We start from the raw sequence: 23,694 nt of genomic DNA on the forward strand, positions 1-23,694 counted from the left end.
CTGATGGGAGACAGGGGCCCAAATGTGCTGTCAGGGATTAAATCTAGGCCAGCCATGTGCAAGGCAAGTGCGTTCCTTGCAGTATCATCTCTCTTAAATCCCTGGTTGTTTATTATTTTGTGTGAAGGGTACCCACACCTGGCTTGCTTAGGGCCTAATTCTTGGTTCTACTCTTAGGGATCATTCCTAGTGAGTCTAGGGATGTATATATCAGGTACCAGGGATTGAACCTGGATTGGTTGTGTGTAAGGTTAAGTGCCTTGTATGCTATTTATTAGATATATATCTCTATGGGCCTAATTCTCATTTATTTGTTTTTTGTTTTGTTTTTGGGTCACACCGGTGGTGCTCAGAGGTTACTCCTGGCTCTGCGCTCAGAAATTGCTCCTGCCAGGCTCGGGGATGCCAGGGATCAAACCCAGGCCTCTACTGAGTTGTCTGCATGCAAGGCAAACGCACTAGCACTGTGCCATCACTCCAGACCTAACTATTACCACTTATTTATTCATTTTGGGACATATTCAATTCATCTCAAATACCATATATAGTATTAGGGACTTAAGTGTCACAGCCACTATGGTCATATGCAAGGAAGGTCCCTTATGTCCAGCCCCACAGAGGTGTTATAAATATTAAATTAATTCAGGAGCTGAAGTGTCAGTATAGCAGGTAGAGAGGTACACTTGCCTTGCATGTGGCCAACCCACGTTCAATCCCTGGAATCACATATGATCCTCTGAGCCTTGCCAGGAGTGATTCCTGAGCTCAGATCGAGGCTTAAGGCCTGAGTACTGAGTAAGAGCCAAAACAAAACAAAACAAAAATCAAGAGTCAACTCAGGTAAGATTGCCTGGCACTCACCCATACCCAAAGTGGTAGCTGTTATTATCTTTATGGTTTTTTTTTTTTTTTTTTTCATGTTACTGTTGAGATTCCACTCCTACAAGGCTAATTATTCACCTCTTTTCTGAGTCCACTGTGAATTTCAAGGGTAAAATCCTCAATTTCGGGGCCGGAGAGATAGCATGGAGGTTAAGGCGTTTGCCTTTCATACAGGACGGTGGTTCGAATCCCGGCATCCTATATGATCCCCTGTGCCTGCCAGGGGTGATTTCTGAGCATAGAGCCAGGAGTAATCCCTGAGCGCTGGCAGGTGTGACCCAAAAACAAAAAACAACAACAAAAATAAATCCTCAATTTCACACTTAAAGAAGCAATAGCTGTTATAAAATTCTCTTAAGTTAGTTGCACAAAACCTTTCTCTTGAACCTGCTCTATCACACTAACCAGCAGAGGGTGCCAGTAAAGAAAAGCTTGGTTGGACGTTCTCTCAGAACACTGGGATGTCAGATCCTGCCTGAAAACCGTCAAAGAAGCTGACCTGGAGATTCTTCTGGAGGTCTATTATTAGCTTTGATTCCTGGCACTAACATAGGGTCTACCAAGTTCTACCAGAAGAGATTCCTGAACACAGAGCCAGAAATAAGTATTGAGCACAGCACAGTGTGGTCCAAAACCAAAATAAAAAATAAATTGAGAGGGCCAGAGCAAAAGCACAGCAGGTAAAGTATTTTACTGAGTAAGCAGCCAACCTGGGTTTGATCCTTAACGCCCCATTTATTTCCCCCAAGAATTGCCAGGAGTGATTTCTGAGTGTGGTGCCAGGAGTAACCCCTGAAGACCTGTGGATATGGCCTCAAAACAAACAAAAAATTGAGGAGCCAGAGAAATAGTACATCAGGTAAGGTGCTTGCCTACTATGCAGCCAAAGACTGGGGACTGGGTTTGATTCCTGGTACTACACAGAATTCTTGCTCCAAGTCTACTAGGAGTAGATCTTGCACACTGACATCAACACCCCCGCACCCCAGTAGATGTCTTGGTTTTGGGGGGTTTGGTTTTTGAGCCACACCTGGCAACACTCAGGGATCACTCCTGGCAAGCTTCAGGAATCATATGGGATGCCAGGATCGAATTCGATTGGGCTGTGTGTAAGGCAAACACCCTAACTGCTGTGCTATTGCTCTGGCCAACTCCCTTACCCCCAAGTCTGTTTGTTTAACTAGGGATGAAGCAGCAATACTTAAGTATCCTTTCCCTACCCCAAACAAACAGACTATTCTGCCTTGAAGCTTACTAAGTTTCCATTTACTTTGTTTGTTTGTTTTTTGGGGCCACATCCGGTGACTTTCAGTATTACTCCTGGCTATGCGCTCAGAAATCACTCCTGGCTTGGGGGACCATATGGGACGCTGGGGGATTGAACTACAGTCCGTCCTAGGCTAGCACTGGCAAGACAGAGACCTTCCCGCTCCTCGCCAATCCAGCCTCTCCATCTACTTTTTACAGGAAAACCTTCACACTCACTGCACAGATGGCGTTCCTTTTCCAACAGGTGTTTTTCCTTTCAGGTGGCACTCAGGATCCCGAATATTCCAACTATCCAGAGAGAAAAAGAGTGGAAAGGCCTATTAAGAAAGGATGAGCTTGGGGACCAGAGAGACAATACAACAGGTAAGGTACATACCGTGTATGATCCCCAGAATCCCATATGGTTCCCCCAAGTAAAACCAAAATGAGAGCCAGGAGTAGCCCCTGAGCATTGCCGAGTATGGGCCCCAAAACAAAAACAAACAAACAAAAAGAGATGGGCTTGATCCCCATCTCGGCACACAGAGTGACGGATAGCAACTATTGCAAGGGCCCAAACTGCATTCTGGTGAAAGAAAGACTCCAGCCCACCCACCTTATTAACCCAAGCTCCCCACTAGGCCCAACCCTGCAGGAGAAACTGCTTTTGGGGTCCCCCTTCTTAATATTATCTCGGATCCTCGCTTCAGCCCTACCTTTCCCCCCACTCTCCATCTAGCCTCAAGCTTGGGTGGAGGCCGAATAAACTAAAAAAGCAACAACCCTGGTTGCTCAAGGAAGGGCCTTGGGGTCCTGATCCAGAAGTGGGGGGGGGGGGGATTAGGGGTGTCCAGCCTCCAGGTTCACGCCTGGGGCCAAAGTAAACAAAGCAGCAAAGGCACTAGTTGATCAAGGGCCTTGCAATCCTGATCCAAAAGTTGGGGGTTCGGGGGATAGGGTGAAAAGCTAGGGAGTTGGGGGGAGGTTTGAAAAAAAAATACGATTGAAGAGAAAAATCAGGACTTTGGAGAACATTACTGCACTGGTGAAAGCACCTGGAAGAAAGTCTCTGGGCTGGTCCAGGGCCCAAGTCCTTAGCAAGAGCCACTTGGTGCGCAAAGGCTTCTGGGAAAGAAGCGGGGGGGGGGAGGGGTTTAGTGGGGGGAGTTCCTGCTCCTTCCGGTCGCACAACACAGGCTTTTGCAGCGAACCCCCACCTCGGTATCCTCGGCCCCGCCAACAACCTCATGCAATGGGGGGCCACGGGGGAGAGCGAGGGTGAAGGCGGCCTGCGGGCCCGCGCCGCCGTCTGTGTGTCTGTCTGTCTGGCCTCGCGCTCAGAAGAGAACCCGCGTGCGTGCGTGCGTGCGCCGTCGTCGCGGGCCTCGACGTCCTACTTCCGCCCTCGCCTTAGGGGCTGACGTCCATCTCAGGGCGCGATCCCATTGGCTAAGGCGCTCCCGCTCAGCCAATCAGAGGCGGCGGAGCGTCTGCTCGGGAGGCCGGATCGGGTCTCGAAGGCCTTCATTGAAGTCTCGAGGGATTTGGAGGCTCGAGGGCCAAATCTCGCAGCTGTAAGGGGCCGGTGGGCCTGGGAGAGGAACTTGGGAGAGAAGTTTGGCCACTCATGGCAAGCTACTTACCTCCCCTGGAAAGTGATGGGTTTTTTTTTTTTCTCTTCACTTTCTCTGCTCCAAGGCCCTCCTGGCGGGGCATCCCCATTTTTTTTTCCTTATTCTTCTGTTTCTTTGATTTTTGTTTATTTTTGTGTTTTGTTTATTTTAGTTGTTGCTTGTTTGTTTGGGGCCCTGCTTGGTGCCCCTCAGGGGTTACAGCTGGCTCTGTGCTCAGAAATCACTCCTGGCTTGGGGGACCCTATGGGAAGCCTGAGATAGAACCATAGTCCATCTTAGGTTATTGCATGCAAGGCAAGACGCCTTACCGCTTGCGCCACTGCTCTGGCCCTTCTTTTTCTTTTCATTTTCCTTATTTTTCTTTTCTTTTTCCTTTTTCCTCTTTTTCTTTTCTTATTCCTTTTCTCTCCTGTTCGTCTCCATCTTTCTTTCTTTTTTTTCTTTTTTCTTTTTTCTTTTGGTTTTTGGGCCACACCCGGCATTGCTCAGGGGTCACTCCTGGCTGTCTGCTCAGAAATAGCTCCTGGCAGGCACGGGGGACCATATGGGACACCGGGATTCGAACCAACCGCCTTTGGTCCTGGATCGGCTGCTTGCAAGGCAAACGCCGCTGTGCTATCTCTCCCCGCCCGTCTCCATCTTTCTTGGCAGCAGCTGCAAATGGTTCTCTGGCCCTGCATGCTTCAGGCATATTGGAGGATGTTTTTGGGGTGGTGGGGGTCCATGGCCGAGCTCCTCATCTTTTAGGGTTTTCTGAAGACAGGTGCGAACAAGATCTTGGAGTTTAGAAGAGGTGGAGCCATCATGGGCATTTAGGATTTTTTTTTATAGTTTCCACTCCAAATCTCAAGCTACCTCAGGGACCCAAGGGCCTTGAGCATCTTTCCTGATGACCCCAGTGTGGCCCCCCTGGTGTCCTTCCCAAGCTGAGTGACTGTCTGTGACTTGTTGGTTTTTTTCTTTTTTTCTTTTTTTGGTTTTTGGGTCACATCAGGGATTCCTCCTGGCTCTGTGCTCAGAAATCACCCCTGGCAGGCTCGGGGACCATATGGGATGCCGGGATTCGAACCACCGTCCGTCCTGTGTTGATTGCATGCAAGGCAAACGCCCTACTGCTGTGCTATCTTTCAGGCCTCTGTGCCTTGAGAACAGCTACTCTTCCAGGTGACCTGGGAAACAGGCTAACAAGGTGCAGATTAGAACTTGGGGAAGTGCCAAACCAAGCAATTGGCAGTCTGGGCAACTGGCAGCACCTGCCGGAGGCCCTGGGTCTTGGCTGGGGTGCGGTCCCCCCCCCCAACCCTAGGCTGAATTGCTCACAACTTCCGGCTTGGGACGAACTTGAACTTGAAGGTCCTTTTAAGTCACTAAGTGGCTACCTGGAGAAGTGACCCGGAGCAGCCACTGCGGGGAGCAAGTGAGGCAGGAGAGGAAGGGGAGACTCAGAAAGGGGTGAGTAGTTTGGTGCCTCCCAAGGCACTTCTGTGCAACTTGAACCTCATGGTGGAAGGGCAGGGTGTTTGTTGGGCGACACCCCGTGTTGCAAGTCAGCCCTGAAGAGGTTGACTGATGGAGGGATGGAGGATGAGGTCTTTCCCCTCCAGCTCGGAGCACGAGTCTGCCACCCTGTTCAGCCAGCGGGTAAACAGCTCGCAGACAGTCAGGCTTGTGGAAATATCAGCTTTATTCGGTGGACTAGACTGAAGTCCAAAGCCTCAGCATCAGTTCCAGCCCAAAGCCCCAGAGTCAGGTACCACCCAATGGTGGGAGCAGAATCAGGTACCACCCTAGGGTGGAAGCAGAATGCCAGGTCACACCCTAGGGTAGGGCACAATCACCGATCAGGGTAGGGTCAGTAACATAATAATCCCATAAAATGTTTACATACACAACACCCCGAGGTTCTGCAAAGGGAAAAGCTCTTCTGGCCCCGTGCTCGAGAGAGAGAGTGACACCTGGTGGTGTTGGGGGATACTGGGCTTTAGAGGCCAAAGACTGCGCCCCTCTTTCTACCTGATTGAACGCCTTTTCAGAACAGCCTGAAAGTGGCCGGCTTTTTTAGAGGTGGGGTGCCCCGTAGGGTAATCTTTGCGCTCGCCCCAGGTACCTCTGGCCTCACGATAGAAAAAAGGAAACAGAAAAGGCATTTTCAGCTGTAGTTGTTATATTTGGAAGACGAAGCAATTAGTGAAAGGACAGAAAACTTAGCAAGAAAGAAGGCAGAAGGAACCCAGATTTTTTAGATGTTGTCAGCAGCACACACGTGCGAGTGCACACATCAGTAGGCAAGCCAAACAACACAGAAATACTGAAACACACACACACACACACACACACACACACACACACACACACACACACACACACACGACAGAAGGTGCTTGTGGCACCTGTTCCTGCCTGCTGGAAACCAGATCGGGCAGGTGAGGTGCCAGTGTGGTTAACTTGGGGGTGGTAAAGAGAACACTTCATTTATGAATATGTTTTTATTAGGAATGGATTACTTTTTTTTTTTTTTTACCAAGTAGGGAGGACTCAGCTTGATTTTCTTTATTTGTTTTAATTCAGCACTATTTTTTTCTCTTTTTGGTTTTGGTCTTCAGCTCCCAGCATGGTGCGGTGGGGGGAGAATGGGAGGAGGATCCTCCCAGGGGTTATTAAATGTGCTCAGGGCCCATGGAATCTGAGGGTGCAGAATAGAACTGAGACTCCCGTGCAAAACTTTAACCTCAGCCCTCTGCACTGCCTTCCAATCTTAGCATCGTTTTACTTTGCTCTCATTAGTTCAATACCTAAAAAGAATGATAAAGGGGTCAGAACTATGTATAGTACAGAGGATGCTGGCCTTGCATGCAACAGACCTGGGTTGGATCCTCTGCTTAGCATATGGTTCCCCAGTTTTGTTAGGAATGAGTGCAGAGGCAGGAATAACTAACCCCTGAGCATCACCGGTTGTGGCCCTCAAAACCAGCACATAGACAGACAGACAGACAGACACACATACATACTCTCTCTCTCTTTCACTCTCTCTTTCTCAAAATAACGATAACCTACCAATGACAAAAAATAATAAACTTTGAGTAGTAATATGTAGCCACCAGAGGGTAGAGAGGAGCAAACAAAAGTGCTTTCTTTTGAATGCACAGAAGTGTTATTTTCATTTCACTTAGTTTCATTTATTGGTGCATTGATGGGAATCAAACCCACGTCTTCTGCACAGATGCCAACGCTTTGCTGCTACGCCACATCTGTGGTCCTAGTCAGTAGTAGTTTGGAGTTGAAAATCTTAATTTCCTCTCCTTAGCCTTTATAGTTTTAGAGTTAGAACCATCAAAGCAGAATATTGAGCCCCACATGAGAATGTAATATTTCTTTTTAAAATATATTTATTTTTCAAAAAATATATATATTTATTTTTCGTTTTTTTTTGTTTTTTTTTTTTTGTGATTTTTTTTTTTGGGTCACACCCGGCAGTGCTCAGGGGTTACTCCTGGCTTCATGCTCAGAAATTGCTCCTGGCAGGCACGGGGGACCATATGGGACGCCGGGATTCGAACCGATGACCTTATGCATGTAAGGCAAACGCTTTACCTCCATGCTATCTCTCCGGCCCCATATTTTTCAACTCTTCCTTACTCTTTCACCTTTTTTTTTGGGGGGGGGTCCACACCCGGCTGCACTCAGGGGTTACTCCTGGCTCTGTGCTCAGAAATCGCTCCTGGCAGACTCGGGGTACCATATGGGATGCCGGGATTTGAACCACCGTCCTTCTGCATACAAGGCAAACACTCTACCTCCAAGCTATCTCTCTGGCCCCACTCTTTCATCTTTTCATAGTATTTTTTGGAGGGGGTTGGGCCACACTTTGCAGTGCTCAAGACATACTCTTTGCTCTATGTTTAGGGACCACAACCCATCTGAGGTTTTATTATTTAAGTATTTATCTATTTGAGGGGCATATCGGGCATATCTGGCAGTGCACAGGGGTTACTTTAGGATTAGGCCCTGTTCTCAGGATTCACTCCTAATGGGCTTGGGGGGACTATGTGGGATGCTGGGGATTAAGACCAGATCTTTGACTGTGTGCAAGGCAAGCACCCTATCAGCTATACTATCAGTCCAGATCCAAGAACTTACATTTAGTTGTAAAAACAAGCATGTATCAATAGTATGTATTATTAGTTCTATTCAGAAAAGGAAAGAAGACCTGGAGGAGAGCTGAGTTTTTTTTTTTTTTTTTTTTGGTTTTTGGGTCACACCCGGCGGTGCTCAGGGATTACTCCTGGCTGTCAGCTCAGAAATAGCTCCTGGCAGGCACGGGGGACCATATGGGACACCGGGATTCGAACCAACCACCTTTGGTCCTGGATCGGCTGCTTGCAAGGCAAACACCGCTGTGCTATCTCTCCGGCCCGAGAGCTGAGTTATTTAAAGCACTTACCTAGCAGGTACAAGGCCAGGAGTTCAAATCCTGGTGCCAGTAACAAGCTTTGAGGTGACCCCAACAGCTCTGCTATTTGGCATTTTTTTTTTTTTTTTGATTTTTGGGCCACACCCGGTGACGCTCAGGGGTTACTCCTGGCTATGCGCTCAGAAGTCGCTCCTGGCTTGGGGGACCATATGGGACGCCGGGGGATCGAACCGCGGTCCGTCTCCTAGGCTAGCGCAGGTAAGGCAGGCACCTTACCTCGAGCGCCACCGCCCGGCCCCTATTTGGCATTTTTAACAAGAAAGGGATGGGAGGGTCCTGAGATTCTTGGCACCCCAGTTGATACCTTTGTGATTACCATAAAAGAATGTGGTCCCAGAGAGCATGTCACTCCAAAAAAAAAAAAAAAAAAAAGGAATGCTTGCCAAGGTTGTCCCCACAGTTGAGACACACAAGTTATAGTTGAAGTGCTTGTTCAGGGTTGCCTTGGTACTAACCACATGCTTGCCAAATGTCACATTTTTCTGGTATTGTTTCTAGGGCTGAATTCAGAGCCTTCCACATGCAAAGTTTGTACTCTACCACTTCAGTGATTTCCTGACTCGATTTTCTTTTTCATTTAAAAACATTTTAGGGGCTGGAGCGATAGCGCAGCGGTAGGGCGTTTGCCTTGCACGTGGCTGACCCAGGACAGACCTGGATTTGATCCCCGGCATTTCATATGGTCCCCCGGCCAGGAACAATTCCTGAGCCTATAGCCAGGACTAACTCCTGAGCATCACCGGGTATCACCCAAAAACAAAACAAAACAAGACAAAACATTTTAAAATTTAGGGCCGGAGAGATAGCATGGTGGAAGGGCATTTGCCTTGCAAGCAGCCAACCCAGGACCTACGGTGGTTCGAATCCTGGCATCCCATATGGTCCCCAGTGCCCGCCAGGAGCGATTTCTGAGCACTAAGCCAGGGGTAACCCCTGAGCACGGTTGGGTGTGGCCCCAAAACAAACAAACAAAAAAACCCATTTTAAAATTTTATTTTATAGGGGTCACACACCTGGCAGTAAGGGCTGGGGGGCATGTGGTTCCAAGGATGAACTTGGGCCTCACAAGTGCTAGACAAGTACTTTATCATTTGAACAATCTCCCTAGTGTGTAGTCTTTATTTTCTAGTAACCAAATATAAACAGTTTTCCTTCAGTGAGTATTCATGGTTGTGAGGCTTTATTTGGAGATTTTTTGTTTTGTTTTGTTTTGTTTTGGTTTGGTTTTTGGGCCATACCTGGTGAGCCTCAGGGTTACTCCTGCCTATGCACTCAGAAATTGCTCTTGGCTTGGGGGACCATATGGGTTGCCCTGGGATCAAACCACAGTACGTCCTAGGTTAGTGCTTGCAAGGCATATGCCTCACCACTAGCTCCACCACTCCAGCCCATTATATGGTGATGTTTTAAATAAATTTACATAACTTTTCACCACCAAGTTGCCTTTTTTTTTTTTTTTTTTTTACCACATGAAGCAGCTGTGCTCAGGGTTTACTCCTGGCTCTCACTCAGAAATTACTCCTGGCAGACTCGGGGGACCTATGGGATATCAGGGATCTAACTCAGGTCGGCCTCATGCAAGGCAAACACTACCAGCTGTGTTTTTACTCCAGCCCCAAGTTATCTTTTTTTGATTGGTGTAATGATTTGAATGTAATTTACAACTTTATGTGAAATTACTAATTTGGGATTAAGTAACTAATAAAGCAAAAGACTTCATTCTTTCATTCATCTGTTGGTAAATATAAGATATTAAGGGTGGAGCCCTGTGATACACAGTCAACTAGAAAGACACTCTCCTGTCTTTATGGAACGTGTCTTATGGTGGTGGAAAAGGAAGACACAAACATGAATACTTGCAAGTTGTTTGTGGTGATCATTTCTAGAAAATTGTACAATTGGGGCTGAAGGGATAGCACAATGGTGGGGCATTTCCCTTGCGTGCGGCTGACCTGGGAGGGACCTGGTTCGATTCTCAGCATCCCATATGGTCCCCCAGCCTGCCGGGGGTGATATCTGAGTGCAGAGACAGAAATGATCCCTGAACACCGCTGAGTGTGGCCCAACAACCAATCAACCTATCAATAAAGTTTAAAGAAAAAAATTGTACAATATTCAGGAATATGGCTTTGATCTAAAACCAAGATGTTGCTTGCGCTGATTGTTCTCTTTTGGCAGCCATTTTTTTTTGGGGGGGGGCGGAGAAGTAGAGAAGTTTGGGAAACACCAAGAAGAGCTCAGAGACTTTGCCTAGCTCTCTGTTCAGGAGTGACCTTTGACAGTGTTTGGAGCGGGGGACCTTTTATGCTACTGGGGATTTGAAGCACATGTGATGCAAGATATAAGGGAATCTGGATTGGAACTGATAGAATCAAGTTGTGTCCAAGTGCTTTTGTTTCCATGTTTCTGACCCTGTCGTTTCTAACTTTGCAAGGACCAAGAAGGACAAAGTAGAGATATAAAGTAGAGGGGCCAGAGAGATAGTACAGGGGTAAAGTGCTTAGCTTGCATATGAATGAACCCATTCTACCTCTGGTCCTTCTTCCCCCAGTACCACTGTGTATGGCACCAAACCAAACTAAAACCAAAAAAAAGTAAATGTGGTAAAGTAATAGAAGATCATTTTGGGGGGCTGGAGAGATAGCATGGAGGTAAGGCATTTGCCTTTCATGCAGAAGGGCAGTGGTTCGAATCCCGGCATCCCATATGGTCCCCTGTGCTTGCCAGGGTTGATTTTCTGAGCAAAGAGCCAAGAGTAATCCCTGCGAGCTGCCAGGTGTGACCCAAAAAAGAAAAAAAAAAGTCATTTTTGCTTGTTGTTTGTTTTGAGGCCACACTGTGGTGGTAGTCAGGGGCTATTCCTAGCTCTGCCTATTAAATTGGCATTGCAGCAATTCTGAGAGAAGTTCTTTATTTGCCTCTTTAGAACAAATGAGTGTCTGTGAGACTATAGTCTATACAGAATGGGCTAGATAATGACTAACATAGCCTATTTGAAAGGCATATTCACGCTAAGGGAAAAGTGGAATTCCAGATTAAATAAAGATCAGAATAAGGTTAATGTTTCTTTAATGTATTAAATGAATCAATGTTGTACCTTGAGAAAAGAGGAGAAATCTGGCCTTTATTTTGACAACAATGTAAAGTAATAGAAAGAACAGTGAACTTTGTAGTCAAATTGATGAGGGGCTCACTTCCAAGCAGTTTTAGGAGGTCTAGGGGCCCCTTCAATGAAAACTTAGCTTCTGGGCTGGTGGTTCATGCAAGGATGTAGTGCTGCTCTGCAGTGTTAGGGATTACCCAGGCCACCCTGATGGTACTTAGGTGTCTCCAAGGCTGCAACTGGAAATGTTTAGGGTCATACTGGATATTAAACTGTAGTTATCTACATACAAAGCATGTGCCTTAATCTCTGTACTATATGACACCTCACTTTTTTCTTTTCTGGGGGGTATGACAGCGGTATTCAGGGGTCACTTCTGGCTTTGTACTCAAGAATCACTCTTGAAAGGGGTACTATGGAATGCCAGGGATCCAACATGGGTCAGCAGCATGCAAGACAAATACCCTATCTTTTATCCTATCTCTCTGGCCCCAATGACACCTCACTTCATAGTGAATGAACTTATTCAACTTTCTAGATATATCTTAGCCTTGATTTCCTTTTATGTAAGATGTAATTATATTCTCTTGATAGTATATTCTTAGAAGTTAGAGATAATGAGTGTAAAGTGGTCCTTATAGAGACACTTCATTACTCTTGCTATTATTGGGCCATTAAAGATTTTGGGGTAGGCTACATACCAGTGTTAACTCACTTAATCTTGGCCCCGAAGTATAGCGAGGAGAAGGAAAGAAAATGAGTGGAGGAGGAGAAACACCAATATGAGAGGATGGAGGACAGGGACGAGAGGTCTCAGGTGTATAGGTGGTGTTAAAAAAGGACAGAACTGGGGGCCGGGAAGGTGGCGCTAGAGGTAAGGTGTCTGCCCTGCAAGCGCTAGCGTAGGATGGACCGCGGTTCGATCCCCCGGCGTCCCATATGGTCCCCCCAAGCCAGGGGCGATTTCTGAGCACATAGCCAGGAGTAACCCCTGAGCGTCAAATGGGTGTGGCCCAAAAACAAAAACAAAAACAAAAAAAACAAAAAACAACAAACAAACAAAAAGGACAGAACTGAGCTTAGGGCGCAGAGTTGCAGTCGGCATCATGGCAGGACAGGCCTTTAGAAAATTTATTCTGCTCTTTGACCATGGATTAGTGAAAGGAGCGCGGCTGAGACTTTAACCAAAGGAAGCATTATGCTTCCAGAAAAATCTCAAAGCAAGGTGTTGCAAGCAACAGTGGTTGCTGTTGGATTGGGCTCCAAAGGGAAGAGTGGAGAGATTGAACCTGTTAGTGTAAAAGTTGGAGACAAAGTTCTTCTACCAGAATATGTAGGCACCAAAGTGGTTATAGATGACAAGAATTATATCTTGTTTAGAGATGGGGACATTCTTGGGAAGTATGTAGACTGAAAACAGCACACTTGAAATGGCATCCAATGAAGCTGCCCATTCTACTGAAGTACTGAAATCTTTCATTGTGGAAATAATTTCCGTGTCTCTTTTATAATAAACTAATGCTATCCAAAAAAAAGGACAGAACTAAATATCTAAGCCAATCAACAACAGTGAAATCAAAAGACTCAAACTTTAACAATCAAAACTTAAATTGTGGGTCTGAAGTGTTGGCGCAAGTGAGTAGGGCCTCTGCCTTGCGCGTGCTAACCTAGGATACTATGGTTCGATCCCCTGACATCCCATATGGTCCCCCAAGCCAGGAGCGATTTCTGAGTGCATAGCCAGGAGTAACCCCTGATCGTCACTGGGTGTGGCCCAAAAAAGCAAAACAAAAACAAACCCAAAACAACAACAACAAAAAACCCTTAAATTGTCATGCTGGCAGGTTGGAGGGGGCAGAGATGGTGGCTATGGGATGCACCCTGGGAACATTGGTGGAGTGAGGTCGACACTGGTGATGGGATTGGCCCTGAAACATTGTATGTCTGAACTATATCCCAACTATGAAGAACTTTGTAAATCACAATGGTTTCAATAAAATATTAAAAAAAGAATTCATTTAGTAATGTTTAGTAAACAAGTTTTGTTTTTATTTGAGGTAAATACCTGGAGGTGCTCAGGGCTTACTCTTGGCTCTACTCAGGGATCACTCTTGGCAGAACTTTGGGGGGTGGTGTATGGGGGGTGGTTGAATCTGGGTTGGCTGTGTGAAAAGCAAGCACCCTATTTACTGTACTATCACTCTAACAAAATACATTATTTTAAGAACCTTATGGATATTTTTTTTTTTTTTTTTTGGTTTTTGGGCCACACCCTGTGACGCTCAGGGGTTACTCCTGGCTATGCGCTCAGAAGTTGCTCCTGGCTTCTTGGGGGGACCATATGGGACGCCGGGGAATCGAACCGCAGTCTGTCCTAGGCTAGCGCAGGCAAGGCAGGCACCTTACCTCCAGCGCCACCGCCCGGCCCCTCTTATGGATATTTTAATTATTTTTTCTTTCTTTTTGGCTTTTAGGCCACATCTGAGAGTACGCAGGGGTTACTCTGCACTCAGAAATTACTCATGAAAGGTTTAAGACTAAATGGGAAGCTGGGGATCTAACCCAGCTTAGCCAAATGCAAGGCAAACATTTTATCCACTGTGCTAGCTATTGCTCTGGCTCCACTTTTGTTCTTGTTTGTTAGTTTGTTTTTTGGCCACACTGGAAGTATTCAGGGTTTACTCCTAGCTCTGCAGAAATCACTTCTGATAGGCTGGGAGTCTATCTGGGATACAAGGAATTGAACCTGGGTCAGCCTCATGCAAGGCAAACACCCTACCTGCTGTGCTACTGCCATGCTATTGCTCTGGCCTCTGGATATTTTAATTCTTGAAAAAGCTCTAGCAAAAGATATATAATCATCTTTGTTTTTTAATTAAGAGAACTGAAATTCAGAAAGATTAAATTGTCCAAGTTTATAATAGTACATTTACTTGCATAAGTTAAAGTTTTTGTTGTTTGTTTTTGGGCCACACTTGATGGTTGTCAGGTTGTCAGGTTGTTCCTGGTTCTCACTCAGGAATTACTCCTGGTGGACTCAGGGGAACCATATGTGGTGCTGGGGATTGAACCCAGTTCACAATGAGCAAGGCAAATGCCCTATCTGATGTACTGTCTCGCCGTCCCCTACTTGAATAAGTTTGAAGGCAGACAGTTAGACTGCAGAACCTAAGCTCTTAACCACTATTCTCAGATAATGAAAACCTTATGAATATTCATTTGGTTGTAGTCCACAGGACAGACTTTAGATTTTTCAGAAAGAAGAAAGTTTCAGGTTGAAGACAGTGGGTAGAGTGCTTGCCTTGCTTGTGGCCAAACTGGTTTGTTGTTGTTGTTGTTGTTGTTGTTTTTTTGTTAGTCCCATACACCACATATGGTTTCCCAAGTCCACAAGGAGAGATCCCTGAATACAGAACCAAGAGTAAATCTACAGAGCAATGGCCAGTGTGGATATCCTCTTCCTCCTGGCAAAAAAGAACAAATTTAATTTTTTTTGTTTTTGATTTGTTTTGATGTAAGCACCACATCCAGTGGTGTTCAGGACTTACTCCTGGTTCGGGGCTGAGGAGTTACTCCTGGCTGGTTGGGGACTGAACTTTGGGCCAGCTGTCTGTAAGGCAAGCACCTTACCTGATCAGGTCCCACAATTTTAATTTTCAATTACTTTTCAATTTTTTTTTTTTTTTTGGGTTTTTGGGCCACACCCAGCGGTGCTCAGGGGTTACTCCTGGCTGTCTGCTCAGAAATAGCTCCTGGCAGGCAAGGGAGACCATATGGGACAACGGGATTCGAACCAACCACTTTTGGTCCTGGATCAGCTGCTTCCAAGGAAAATGCCCCTGTGCTATCTCTCCGTACTTTTCAATTTTAAATAATTTTTAATTATTCAATTATTTCCATCTTTGTCTAGTCAGAACCAAATTATCATAAATGTAAAAAATTCAGTCTCTGGGGGTTGGAGAGATAGCATGGAGGTAGGGCGTTTGATTGCATGCAGGACGGTGGTTCAAATCCCGGCATCTCATATGGTCCCCTGAGCCTGCCAGAAGCGATTTCTGAGTGTAGAGCCAGGAGTAACCCCTGAGCGCTGCCGGGTGTGACCCAAACCCCCACTCAAAAAAATTAGTGTCTGTTCTTTATAGCTAAAGACATATTAATAACTCTGAGGAATGAAAGGAATATCCTTTCCTTTGATTCTTTTTTGTTTGGTTTTATTGGCCCACACCCAGTGCTGCTCAAGGATTACTCCTGGCTCTGCACTTAAGATTTACTTCTAGTAGCGCTGGGAGACCATATACTATTTGGGGGATTGAACTTGGGTGCAAGACAAGCACCCTATCTCTCCGGCCCCAAGAATACCCGTATGATTATTTATTTGTTTATTTTTTTGGGTCATACCCAGCGTCGCTCAGGGTTTACTCCTGGCTCTGCATTCAGGAGTTACTCTGGCAGGCTCTGGAGACCATATGAGATGTGGGGGATTGAACCCGGGTCAGCCATGTGCAAGGCAAACACCCTACCTGTTATGCTATCTGTATGATTCTTGTATGGCCCCTCCTGTATGATTCTTGATTTATATATACAGCATATAAGTTTGAGGTTCACAAATAAAAATTGGGGAGCCAGAGCAACAGTACAATGGCTAAGGCATTTGCTGGACATCCTATCTGGTTCTCCAAGCCCACCAGGAGTAATTCCTGCGTCAGAGCCAGCCTCCAGCATAGCCAGTTATGACCCCCCCAAATTTTTAATTTTTGATTTTTTTTTTTTTTGGGTCACACCTGGCAGCGCTTAGGGCTTATTCCTGGCTCTATGCTCAGAAATCGCTCCTTGCAAGCTCGGGAGACCATATGAGATGCTGGGATTCGAACCACTGTCTTTCTGCATGCAAGGCAAATGACCTACCTTCATGCTATCTCTCTGGCCTCAGCCCCCAATTGTTTTTTTTGGTGATGATTCTTTTCCTTACATGTTCTTATTTGTACTCTAAATATATTGTTTATATATTAGATTCCACTCACTCACTTCCTTAAGCATATGAGGGACAAATGGGAAGTCAGTGATTTTACTCAACAATCCAGTGTTTTCAGCTTCTTGTTGAAACTAAGGAAATTGGAGTTGTAGCACTGAGGGTATTTTGGTTGCCTTGCAAGGGGCCAACCAGAGTTCCCTTCCTGGTACAGAATGTGGTCTCCCAGCACAGGCAGAAGTGATCCCTGAGCAGTGTGTGGTTAAGCCCTGCATAGTGCCAAGTTGTTCCCCAAGCAAACAAACTGAGCAAAAAAAGAAGAAAGAAAAAGAAAAATAGACACTAGAATCTTTATTATGTTCAGGCGTTTTTCTTTTTTTTTTTTTCTAAATAACTCAAAAGCAGTGAAGTAAAAATAATGCAATCCAGAGTTTGTCCCAGATATCCCTTACCATCCCAGTCGTTAAGGAGTAAGTCCTTTTTCTAGGCTTTCTCTGTTCTAAGCTTCTTTCTGTTTTTCCAGTGGAAAGGGAGAGGAGAACAAAACCCACCTCATGGAAGAGAACGGGGCTTAGTTGTGCCATCGTAATAAGCTCTTACTCATTCCTTAGACCCCCCCCCCCAATGAAACTCTACATTAATTCCTCAGATTGTATAGTCTTCACTTTAAATATAAATATATATATAAAACTTCCCCGTCTCTTTCCTCCTCCTCCTTTCTCTGTCTCTTTTTTTTTTTAATTTCCTATAATAAAGTTTCCTATTGGATAAAATCAGCTCCCTGATTTATGCCTGGCTCCTATTGGAAGTTCTCAGGAGCTGACATCACTTAGGAAAGCGAGGGGGTAGGGCTGCCAGATCAGTTTGTCACCACCCAGGCTTCCTAGCCTTTGGCTGGGTGCAACTTCCATTTTAGGTGTTGGATCTGAGAGGGGAAAAAAAAAAAAAAAAAAAAAAAAAGAGAGAGAGAGAGAGAGAGAGAGAAAGAAGACCAGGAAAGATCCCGAAAGGAGGAAGAGGCGGCGAAAAATCAACTACCTTGCTGGATTTGCCTTTCTCTGCACACTGCCGAAGACTTGGATTTCTTTCTTAAAAAGGCTGGTTTTTAGAAGTCCACGTTTGAGGTGTGTGTCTTTTTTTTTTTTTTGAAAAATATATATACAGATGGGTTAAGGAGGATAAGCCGAGTCGGAATTTTGTTTTACGATAATGAGGGACTTTAAAAAGGAGAGAGAGAGGGTATGCTATGCTGACGAGTGGATTCTAAGCAGTTATTCGTGTTCTTTTCTACTTTGAAGAATTTTGGTATTTGATTCGGTTGCAAAAAAAAAAAAAAAGGTAAAATACTCAAGACCCAGAAACAAACTTCTCGGTCTTTCTAACATAGGGAGACGAATAGTGGTGAAAGCAATTCTGTAAATTTACATTTCGGGGGTGTTCTCTTTCTTTTATTAAGCTAAGGAACTTCTGTTTATAGAGCCCAAACCAAAAGTTTTTTTTTTTTTTTTCTTTCTTCTTCTTTGGCATGTTGCGTGTGGGTTGGGAAAGGAATTTCTCCGGGTCGGAAGCTAGTTATACAGATGGCTCTTCATATGTTTTAAAACTTTTTTTCCACCACTTTTACCATCAGATTTGTGGAGGTGGGAAGTTACTAGGAGCTTTGCAGCTTAAATGGTGGGACCCCCCCCCCCCAACCCCCAAGAGAGTTTGAAGGTCTCAGATCAGTTTCTGCCCTGCTGTTCCTGGGAGGATCCCTTTTACTTTTCCAGGTGCGGTGGTGGGTGGGCGCCTCGTTCTCCTGCTCAAGTTTAGTTTCCCTGTTTTGCCTTATAATGGAAAACAAATGGATGTTAACTGAATTGCCATTCCGTTCTCCCTGTTACTACCTTTGGTGGCAATTTGTTGGAGCCCTCTGCAAACACGTTTTTGCTCTATATCCTTAAAGCGCTAAGGAAATTCTAAATATCTTTATGCTCACCTGAAAGTGGCGGCACACCTGAATATATTTTATAGTGTTTTTTTTTTTTCCTCTGAGCGATCATGGATTAAGTCAGGTTAGACTAAATTAACAAGACCTGGAATACAAACGTTATTAAGAAAGTGAAGGGATTTTTTTTTTAACATTTTAAATCACTGAAAGTTAGTTTTTGAAGGTGAGTTTTGTTTGCTTAATTTGCCGTGGAATTCAAAAAATTTGTAAGCGTTAAAAGCCACAATTGTGCCTTACATTTTATATTTCATCTTTTAATTTGTATTTGTAAATATATTCATGGAAAAATACTGATTCTAGATAATTAGATCGCCAACTCATCAGGCGCCAGAAATTGTGTGTTCTTGTTCCTTTTCCCTTTGAAAAAGGGATTAGTTTGAAAATTATAGCTGGAATAGATATTGCCCTAATAGTGGCAGGGTGAACTTTAATATTTAAGTAAGCTCCTTATTAGCTTTAAACTAGTATATATCTTTAATGGTCCTCTGCACATTAAAGAAGCCCCCCCCCTTTTTAAACTAAGACATTTTCTTTTTTTTTCTTTTTCTTTTTTGGTTTTTGGGCCACACCTGGCGGTGCTCAGGGGTTACTCCTGGCTCTCTGCTCAGAAATAGCTCCTGGCAGGCACGGGGGACCATATGGGACACCGGGATTCGAACCAACCACCTTTGGTCCTGGATCGGCTGCTTGCAAGGCAAACGCCGCTGTGCTATCTCTCCGGGCCCAAACTAAGACATTTTCATAAATTTATTTTCAAGTGTGTTTCTTGAAGGATTACTTTATCCAAATGAGGTGGTCGGCTCCCGAGGCCACAGAACTTTGTTCATCTTAGTATCATCTATGCAAAGAATACAATCAATCTTTAATGTCTGGATCTCATCATTATAGGAAATGCAGTTAAAAAAAAAGACAACTTGCGTGTACAGTCTGTTGGACTGTAGTTCCTGTTTAATATTTTCCAATTTTTCTTTCAAATATTTTCTGCCTTGATTGCAGCTTTGGGGGAGGTTTCTCGGTGGACCTCTGGAGGGTTGTTCACGCTGCTGCCAGAATGTGGGTTTCCCAACTCAACCTTTAGGGGGAGGGATTGAGGGAATCTGAAGAACGGAGTACAAAGGCAAAATAGGTTCTGGATGACTGAGTGGTGGTGATTTGGGTCTAGGGTTTAATACTTGGCTTTGTGTAGCTGTAGGGAGCGTCCTAGTGACTAGCCCACGACCTAAACAGTTGGGTGACTATTTCTACCAACTGAGGAATTAAAACATCTAGTGTGTTCTAAAGAGTCTTTTCTTTTTTTTCCGGATGATAAGATGGAAGATTTTTCATTTACCCCATCTCTGCTAGTTCTTTCAAGATATACAATAAGGCATGTGAATAGGTAAATTTTTAATTTTTTTTTCTTTGTTCTTCATTTTGGTTTCGAGTTGGAAAAAGGTAAGTGAGTTGTACTGGTTTTCTTTCTTGTTCGACTCCTATGTACTGATGGTTTCTTTGTTATGACTAAGGTTGCGGTCTGTCCAGGTGGGTTCTCTTGGGTGGTAGAGTTCTAGTGCCTTTCTTAATATTCCAATTATGGGGAATTACAGAGGCAATCATGAATCAGAACAATCATGTTCTCTCAGCTGACATAAAAAAAAAATGGGACGATTGGAGATCTTAAAAAAATGCTCTGAGTAATTGCAATTCAGCCTTTGGTATAGGATGTAGTTGCTCTCTAGGGATGAGGGAGATAGAATAGATGCAAAGAAATAAAGCATAGATCACTATTAGTTGAAATAGCAAAATATTAGCTCTTGTATATTTTATTGCTTTTTATTTTGGTTCTGGCCAGTTGCCTATTACTAGCAATAAGCCCACTGTCCCACCCTTTTTTTTTTTCTTACTGTGTTTTAATCATTTTTATGTGAGCTATTTAATTTTTCATAACAGGGTGTTTTTATTTATTTTTTTGTTTGCTTTTTAGAGGAATATGAATCTTAGAGAAGCTGAGCTTTGCAGAAAACCTCATTTCCTATAAGTGTGCAAAGCCAAGACAATCCCTGGTCTGACTACAAAGTCCATGGACTTAACTACTAATACACTGCCATATTCCAGTGAATAGAAACCAGGGATAACCAAATGGGAGAAACAAGGTGTTTCATTGGGGTAGGAGAGAGTGTGCAGAGGGTCTTTGGGGGAGGTCAAGCGCTCACTTTCCAAATGTCTCTGTCGGGATATTGTACATGAAAAAAAAATCTATTTCCAGTAAGCACTTGGAGACCTAAATATGACAGAACATAAATCATCTCAATCTTTAGAACAGGAATCCTTCCAACTGTACACCAGTGCTATCCTAATTGCTTAAACTTACTGGAAATACTTAAGATTTTTAAGTGAAAATTTTTTATGTCAGAATTTTAAGGAAGGTAGTTTGGAATGATTTTGCCAACTTGCATAGAGATTTGTGGTGATACGGAGTTCAAATAATGAATCACACTATTAAAATTGTGTATCGAGGGGCCAGAGAGATAGCATGGAGATAGGGCATTTGCCTTGCATGCAGAAGGCCGGTGATTAGAATCCTGGAATCCCATATGGTCCCCCACACACACCCCCAGCCTGCCAGGAGCGATTTCTGAGCATAGAGCCAGGAGTAACCCCTGAGCGCTGCTGGGTGTGACCAAAAAATTATGTATCGATTAATTGACTCTGGGTCCTTAGACATGAAAGACATGCACTGAGGGGTTGGAGCAGGGGTAAGGCGACTCTGCCTTGCGAGCACTAGCCTATGACAGACTATGGTTCAATCCCCAGGCGTCCCATATGGTCCTCCAAGCCAGGAGCGATTTCTGAGCACTTAGTCAGGAGCTTCACGGGTGTGGCTGAAAAACAAACAAAAGGAAACAAAACAAAAAAAGAAAGAAAGATATGCACTGTACCACTGAGCTACATTACAATTACCCTTATTTGGGGCTGGAGCGATAACACAGCAGTAGGACATTTGCCTTGCACATGGCCGACCCAGGATGGACCCAGGTTCAATCCCTTGCATCCCATATAGTCCCGCTGAGCCTGCCAGGATAGATTTCTGAGCACCGAGCCAGGAGTAATCCCAAAAAACAAAAAAGAATTACCTTTTTTCACTCTTTGAGTTGCTCCAGTGTTGTTACTCTTATCTCTATCTTAACACATATTTTAGTGGTTTTATACTGAGGTGCTCAGTAAACTTTAGTCAAGTAGGTATTTGATAGAAATTAATGAGGGACTTTGTGGTGAAGGAAATTGAGATAAGAGGTAGTATAATAGATTAATAATCATAAATATAATTTTGAAACTTTTTTGGGGGGCTTGGGCCACACCTGGTGGTGGTCAGGGCTTACTCCTGTCTCTGTGTTCAAAAATTACTCTTGGGGGGCCGGGAAGGTGGCACTAGAGGTAAGGTGTCTGCCTTGCAAGCGCTAGCATAGGACGGACTGCGGTTCGATCCCTGGTGTCCCATATGGTCCCCCCCAAGCCAGGGGCGATTTCTGAGCGCATAGCCAGGAGTAACCCCTGAGCGTCAAAAACCAAAAAAAAAAAAAAAATTACTCTTGGCAGACTCTGGGTCGAACCTGATGGCCATGTGCAAGGCAAACATGCCCTCCAGTTTCTAATTTTGAAACTTTTACTTTAGCTAGTTTCATCACCTCTTTTCAAAAATTTCTGGAGATAATTGAAGAGGAAAAAATTTTAATTTTTCTATAATCTTGTTTCTTTGGAGCCAAGGGATAGTGTAAAAAATGCATTTCGTAAAATAGTCAACTGTTAACTTCAGCCATGAAACCTTAAAGCCATTTTTTAGTGAGAGGAACTGGCTATTAGAACATTTCAGGGCAAGCAGCAAGAAAGTATTTGCTTTCAACTGTTGGAAGTTATTGGGTCTTTTTCTTTTTTCTTTTTCTTTTTTGTGGGAGGGGCATACTTGGTGGTGCTCAGGTTACTATTGGCTCTGTGTTCAGGCATCACTCCTGGTCAATGAGAGTACTGAATGGCATGCCTGGGATTGTGAGCAGGTTGGCCTCATGTAAGGCAAGCTCTACTATCTTTTTTATTTTATTTTTTTTGGTTTTTGGGCCACACCCGGAGACTCTTGGCTCTCTGCTCAGAAATTGCTCCTGGCAGGCACGGGGGACCATAAGGGATTCTGGGATTCGAACAATCATTAGTCTTGGGTTGGCCGCTTGCAAGGCAAATGCCCTACCACTATGCTATCTCTCTGGCCCCTCTTTTGACCACCTGTCTTTTGACCCCCCCCAAGTTAGTTGCTTTTTAAATTTGTAAATAAAAAATATAAAGCTTGGGGTGATAGTTTTGAACACCACTGTTGCAAAGAAATATGGATGGATGCTTATGGTATTTTTTGGTTACCAATTGTGCCCATAAAACATCAAAATGTATTAAGAATTTTGAATTTAGAACCAGGTTGATTTTCATGGGTAATTTAGAGTTATAGTCACTAAAAACTTACCTAGAGGAATGAACTATAGGTAATTTTATGTTTACAGATATTCTTTCATGTTCTTACAAAAAAAGGTTAATGCCATGAGAAGTGGAAACAGGGTTTGCTCTACTTAAATGTTGCTTCTTTAAGGTTTCTAATAGAAATCACTGATGTAGGCTGGGGAGATTGTAGAGAGGAGAAAACTATCTGGCAAGAACAGATGGGGGTAGGGGGTTGAATAATGGTAGTTTTATGGTATACTGTATATATATATATATATATATATATATTTTTTTTTTTTTTTTTTTTTTTTTTTTTGGTTTTTGGGTCACACCCTGAGCAATGCTCAGAGGTTACTCCTGGCTCTATGCTCAGAAATCGCTCCTGGCAGTCTCGGGGGACCATATGGGATGCCAGGATTCCAACCACCGACCTTCTGCATGCAAGGCAAATGCCTTACCTCCATGCTATCTCTCCAGCCCTGGTATACTGTATTTTTTTTTTTTTATTTAAACACCTTGATTACATACATGATTGTGTTTGGGTTTCAGCCATAAAAGGAACACCACCCATCACCAGTGCAACATTCCCATCACCCAAGTCCCAAATCTCCCTCCTCCCCCCCAACCCCCGCCTGTACCCTAAACAGGCTCTACATTTCCCTCATACATTCTCAATGGTATACTGTATTTTAAAAATGATTTTTTTTGAGAGGCGGTTGGGGTCTCATCTGGCAATATCTTAGTAGGGGTTACTCTTGGCTGTGCACTCAGGAATCACAACTGGCAGTGCTCTGGGGGCCGTATGGGATGCTGGAGATTGAATCCTGGTCAGTCATGCAAGGCAAGAGCCTTATCCTCTGAACAGTTTCTGTGGCCCTGGCCTACTGTATTTCTGAAGTAACTTTTCTACTTGAATTGTATATATGTCCATATTTT

The 23,694-nt window shown here is 44.3% G+C and overlaps 3 protein-coding genes and 1 pseudogene across 7 annotated transcripts in view; 2 read left to right on the forward strand and 2 right to left on the reverse strand.

The window, feature by feature from the left end:
• TIMM10 (translocase of inner mitochondrial membrane 10) overlaps positions 1-6,499 on the reverse strand; it is a 322,347-nt gene extending 315,848 nt beyond the window's left edge. Inside the window, exon 1 of the mRNA XM_049779961.1 lies at positions 6,490-6,499. The gene's annotated coding sequence lies outside the window, so the exon portion shown is untranslated. The remainder of the gene's footprint in view (positions 1-6,489) is intronic.
• Positions 1-23,694, reverse strand: part of SSRP1 (structure specific recognition protein 1) — a 1,220,984-nt gene that overhangs the window by 540,261 nt on the left and 657,029 nt on the right. The window lies entirely within an intron of this gene.
• Positions 12,422-12,873, forward strand: LOC126017894 (10 kDa heat shock protein, mitochondrial-like; annotated as a pseudogene).
• Positions 17,265-23,694, forward strand: part of CTNND1 (catenin delta 1) — a 71,269-nt gene continuing 64,839 nt past the window's right edge. For 4 of the 5 annotated variants that reach the window (XM_049779600.1, XM_049779602.1, XM_049779598.1 and 1 more), the window contains exon 1: positions 17,265-17,431. The gene's annotated coding sequence lies outside the window, so the exon portion shown is untranslated. Of the gene's footprint in view, positions 17,432-19,662; positions 19,732-23,694 lie in introns of those variants that run through there. The other variant, XM_049779599.1, reaches the window with a different exon arrangement.

The sequence above is a fragment of the Suncus etruscus genome, chromosome 9, assembly GCF_024139225.1.
Source record: "Suncus etruscus isolate mSunEtr1 chromosome 9, mSunEtr1.pri.cur, whole genome shotgun sequence".
NCBI classification, from domain to species: domain Eukaryota; kingdom Metazoa; phylum Chordata; class Mammalia; order Eulipotyphla; family Soricidae; genus Suncus; species Suncus etruscus.